Here is a 6,000-nt window from a genome sequence, read left to right as displayed (position 1 = left end):
GTGTCGAATCAGTATGGACTGTGTGTAAAAGGAACTGTCCCTCCAAGAACAAGTAATTCATTTGGTGGTAAGTGCTTTTTGGGGGTTTTTCAGGCTGGTATTTTAAGATGTTGCTTCAAATTTCCACATAATGTTCTTTGTTCACGGTGCCATGCATTTTGTGAAATGCGCCAGTCCTTCTTACACCAACGCACCCACACAACATGATTCTGCAACATATACATCACAGTTGGGATGATGCTCTTAGGGTTGCATTCTAACCAAAGACTTTGTTTTACTTTCATTGGACCACTGGATATATCTTTGGTGTTAATTCATAAAATACAATCAAGCTTTTGTATGTTTGTCTTGAAACAATGACTTCTTCCTTGCTCAGTGGCCCTTCAACCTTTTTTGGTACAGAATCAGCCTCTGTTTTTGAGGTTAGATCTTCAACACAGGACCCATCTTCTTTTTGAACTGTTTGACAACAGGACATCCCTGTGTGGTTTAAAGTTGTTCAAACAAATAATTGTGGCACCTTCAGGCTTCTGGAAATTGCACCCAAGGATGAACCATCTGTGGACGACCACAATTATCTTCCCGTTTGATGTAACACAAGGAAATGGTGTTTGAAGTGAACACTTAATCCAAAGCTGTGCTTCAAACCAACCATTTTTTTGATTAGTCTTTCAGCAGCTAACATGGTCATGCCATCATCATCTGGGGCTTTCACAAATTGTTTAAACGCACAGTAATCCTAATAATGCATGTGAACTTTAAGTTTGGAAAAAAGAACAAAAATCTTGCTTAATCTTTACATGCTTAACGAACAAAAATACATTTATTCTTTGCTTCAGTTTCTATAAAAAAAAAAATCTCAGCACCAGTTCACCATAACTGGGAATGGGTTTCAAAGGAAGAGGCCTGGCCTGGTTGTCTAGCTGCAGGTCATAGTTCGGATTTAGGTTTAAATTGCACATCATTTGTTTGAGGGCTGCCTCAAGGGCTCAAGTTTCAAACTGACCAAATTTCAGTGTTGACTTCCCATGTTCTGCCTCCTTCTGCATAGGTGGGGCCTGCTTTGGTTAAAAACCTAAGAAACAGAAATCATTTATGCAAAAAAAATATAATGAATTGTAATAAGTTAGTCATACAGCAGCGCGACATAGGTGGAAACCTCCACCACCCCACTTCTGCCCCTTGGTTTAACTGTTTTCTTTTCTCCCATCTGTGAGGTCCTTCAGGTCTGGAGGAGTCATTTTACTTCCTTGATGTCAGACCAGCTGCAGCAGCCATAAAGTGAAACCAGGCGCTGAGATCCTCCTTGACAAAAAAACCCACATATCTCAAGCACAGCATTAACACTGAAGCATATTTTTATCCAAAAACTTTCTTAGAAGACATTTTTCCAATCAGTTGTCTTAGTCATTGTTGAAGCTCATAGATTTTAGAAGACGTAGCAGCCATTGAGATGTTGACTCAGAAGAAACTATGGGAAACCTGTGAAAGATGGGGAAGACGTTTGTTTCCTTGTCAGCATTTATTTAAATACCTCCCATTCTTTTGGAGAAGGTAAACATGAAGTCTGGCATGAAGGGGCTGTCATATGCTAATCTTCAAGAGCTCACAGAAAGTTTGTATCCCCTCCCCTCTAACTTTGACCTCTATTCTGCAGCTCATAGGAGTCATCCATCATTCTTCCTGCAGGAACCCCTCTGCTTTTCTGTGTCGCTATTGGGATAGAATCAGAGAGCAAGATAACTTAGACAAAAAAGATTTCAAACTCATTTCTTGGTGTCTATTAGAGCTGGCTAGCATCATAGAGACTGTAATACTGTGGTACGTAGAGGTAGAACTAAATGGAAAAAACACTCTTCATACTGAAAAACGAAAATAAAAAAAGGTTTTTTCCTCTCTTGGAAGCTCCACCTCTCGACATCTATTAAACTAAAATAAAAGAGCAGAAACCAGAGTAATCTGGAAGAGGTGGAGCTAAAGGAGCAAAGTAATAGGAGGAGCCATAAAACTCACAGCTGTAGCCTACTTATTAACGTATTTTATTCCCTTACTTGCCGCACTTTTACAATCCGTCGTTTGCTTTGCTGTATGTCTTGGTGAATTAAAAGGAGCATGTATGTTTTATTTTGGTTATGGGCGAAGTCTATTGTCTCCTCTCACTCTTGTGTGTCATCCTGTGCTTTTCCCCTCCAGATGTGTAATGATATACAGCTGTGTTGAACTTACCCCAAAACAACCAGTGAGAGAGAGAGAAAGAGAGAGAGACAGAGAAAGGTTGTTCAGACAGCTGAACTCATTTCATATGTGCTGTAATGTGGAAACGATTTCAGTCTTCTCCCCTCTCACCGTAACAGAGCTCAGCTTTAACTCCTGAAGAACCAGACCACAGTAAACTCACAGAACATGATCAAGGATGCTTGTTGGTTCCCTCCCGTCACAGCTGAACATATTTACATCGTAACACAATCTCAATAAGCATCTGTAATTCCCCTTTGACATTTTGTTTAAATGTGGGCAACCATTAGAACTAGTATGGTGTCGCACTCTCACATATTAATCAACATAAAAGGTTAAATATGTAGAATCACGATTCTTGTAATAGGAAGGCACAATTTTTCAAAGTTGGTGAAATGACATAGCATTTCAACCACAAACTTCAATGTATTTTATTCTAACTACACATGTATATATAAAAAAAATTACCTGTACCTAAGCAGACCAGTCTGTAAAACTCCTGAAGTTTGTAGATGACACCACTGTATTGGTTTGATCCAGGACAAGGAAGAGTCTGCATACAGATGAGAGGTAAATCTGCTGAAGTTCAACCTGCCACAGGAGCTGTTGGGCATCTTCCACAATAAAAGTACAAAGTAGGTTTACCTCTTTGTACTTTTACTTGAGCAGTACTATTAGGAAGTGTCATTATTCATAGTTCAGTAAAATTTCTGGATCCTCTAACCACTGCGAGCAACTTCACTGAATGAATCAGATGCAAACACAGACCTACAGTTCATGTTCAAGTGAAAGTTCTTTGTGAAAATGCTTTGTTGTTCTACGACCAACTGTGAAGCCGGACAAGTGGCTGATCAGAGAAACTTTGCGTTAGCTAACAAAGGTTAGCTAACTTCTGGCTAGCTAACACATGCTTTACCTTTTGCTTAAAGCTACAACAAAGTCTATTACACAAATTTTAAAGGGAAAGTTAAGAAAGATTTCCACAGTCCAAACTTATTTTGTCACCTGGGGCTAATATTTTTACAAAATTGGATTTGTGTTCTTAAGACAGCCTGCAAGAATTGCCCTGTGCTATGAGTATCGCTCTTACACGTTCATACAGTTTCAGACAGAAGAAACACTACACATACGAACGTTCACTCGTTTCCCAGTCTCACTGGATTTTTTTCCTTCTTTCTCAAACCACGGCCCAGCTCTATCTAGCAATTAACTGCCTGCCGTGGACTCTGGTGACATTGTGTGGGGATATTTCTGTCACGTTTATTATGCGTTTGCTGACCAGACTGTGAGTCATTTAGACATAGAAGCAAATCTACCAAGGAGCTGTTTCCCTTTAAGGGAGGTGCCTTGCTCTGATTTTTGTCCTCTTCCTTTCCTTTTTTTGAGAGAGGATTTTGCTTCTTCCCATGTCTTCAGTTCACAAAATCCAGACTTTTAAAAATGTGCCTTTCATGTGAAAAGTAATTCAGTCAGATTCATGGGGTTTCAAAAGTCCAGCTTGTCTTCACTGATACATATTTACACACCTCTTGCCATCCACTCCCTGCCTACAAGAAAATCCTATCAAGGAAGTAGCATGCAGACATTTACACATCACAATCTTGGCCAAGATGTTGTATAATTTCAGGTACTTAGGCTGAATGACTGCTTCCTAAAATCCAAGCCTGTTTTTAACTGATTCCCCTTCATTTCTTCCAGTGTTGTGCAGACAGACAGCAGGGTGAACGTCACCAAAGGCCTCAGCATGCAGATATGCGCTCAGGCCTGTCTAGCCAACCAGTTATCCAAATTCTTTAACCCAGCCTGCGTTTTCCACATTAAGAGTGCCTGGAGTCTTATATAGAGCAGAGACGAAAGTTGCTGCACAACATGAATAAGATCAAAATGAAAAGTTACATTTCCAACAGAATCAGTTTGAGGTACTAATGATGTTTAAAAAAAACAAACATGTACACTAAAACAAATTTCCTAAATAAATGTCATCTGTAGATACGATTACATCCTGGTAACTGAAAGACAATATTAGCACACTTAAGAAAATTTTACATTTTTCAGTACCTTCATTGGAAGCAGAAAGATATATTTTGTCTCTTCATAACATTAGAATCCAGCAGTCAGATAGACGAAAATCCCCATCCCTGTTTTTGCTGATTTTAGCCAGCAAAATAACTCAAACTAAAATATTCAAATGGGCCACATTAGTTTTATAGAATTTAACCTTAAAACACCTGAACAATATTTAAGATGCCATTGAGATCATCAGACATAAACCAAGTCTGGAGATTTAACAATAACTGTCATTCTTCATCACTATCTTGTCACGTCTGTGAAGGACCCAAATCTAGGGCAGCCAGGTGACTGCCTGAAAGATAATGCAGTGAAGGTAATTAACAGAGAGAGCAGTCTCAAATGTTTACAATAGTTTACTTTTTTTAGGTGAGGAGATAAAACTATAGAATAAAAAAACATATCATAAAAGTTTAAAATAAGTATTTGTCTCCTTACAACAAGCCCAAATTCTGCCTCTCAAAGTTTGTCTCAACCTTTTAGATTTTCTTCTCTTTTCAATCCAGATTATTTTTAGGTAACAAGTCAATGTTATTTTAAATTTCACCTCGGCAATATGCAAGCTATGGGGTAAATGGGGCTTCAATATAAACTCATGAAAGAATGTGAAAAATGGCTTATTTTAAACAAGAAATACCAGAATAAATTCCAGTTTCCCTTTATCAAAGCCACTTTCTAAAACAGAGTGTTGCATTTTCTTTCCTATAAAGAAAGTCGATTTAAGGTTTTCATGGAGCAGCCTGAATTGAAAGAAGCGTTTGGAACATAGGCTGTAATTTAAAAACCTCATCCGCCCCTGCATGTCTGCCACTATGTGCACATGCAATGCCCTGTTTAATTAGGGCCTACCGCTGTATGAGAGCTTTTTATCTCACAATGTAAACACTGTGCATTTCTTTAAAGTTATCTTTCCTCCTCTACATAATGTTTTTTCTTTGCTTTTGTCAATTTTTCTCTTCCTGCTTCAGTTTTAAACAAAAACATGAGTTTTTAAACCCAGTGGAAGAAAGAGAACAGTTTCTGCTCTTTCAGACTCCCGTGAATAATTAATTTATTATTAAAACTTTCACAAAAGAAACTGAACAGAGAGGTTTGAATTTGCCTCTGCCCCCTTTCATAGCCGACATTCACCAAATAAAACCTTCTAAAGACATCTAATTAGTAAATGGAGTCCATTTGTGTGCTTTAAGCTCAGAATAACTACAGATAATCTGAGGAGGCTCTTTGTTGGTGCACAAAAAGCAGCAACATGACCAAGAAAGAACTCTGGTCCAATCAGACTTACATACATTTCTTGACCTCTTCCTGACTTTCTGATCTAAATGTAAAATGTCATGAATGGCGGAAAGCAAATTTATAGCAGCATCTCCACAGTGAAACAAGGTGGTGGCTGAATCATGCTGTGGGAGACCTTTTTCTTCTGGACAGGGAGGTTGAACAGTTGAAGGATGGAGCTAAGTGCAGGGCAAACCTGGATGAAAAGGATTGAAACTGCAAACAAGGTGAGACTGGGACCACTTTTCAGCCACTTTTTAAATGGAAGTGTTTTATAACAAAGTAACTTAATTCCAGTTGACTTCTTTGACTTCAAAATGATGTTGGCAGTTACTGTCTCTTCAATTCAACTGGTGTTGAGCTACTTGCAAAGAATGGTTAGACGTTGTTTGTCTCCAAGTGTAACAGCGATGGAAGGAGGTT

Source organism: Xiphophorus maculatus, chromosome 13 (assembly GCF_002775205.1).
Source record: "Xiphophorus maculatus strain JP 163 A chromosome 13, X_maculatus-5.0-male, whole genome shotgun sequence".
NCBI lineage: Eukaryota > Metazoa > Chordata > Actinopteri > Cyprinodontiformes > Poeciliidae > Xiphophorus > Xiphophorus maculatus.
The sequence above is the reverse complement of the archived record's forward strand: the minus strand, read 5'-3'. Positions refer to the sequence as shown.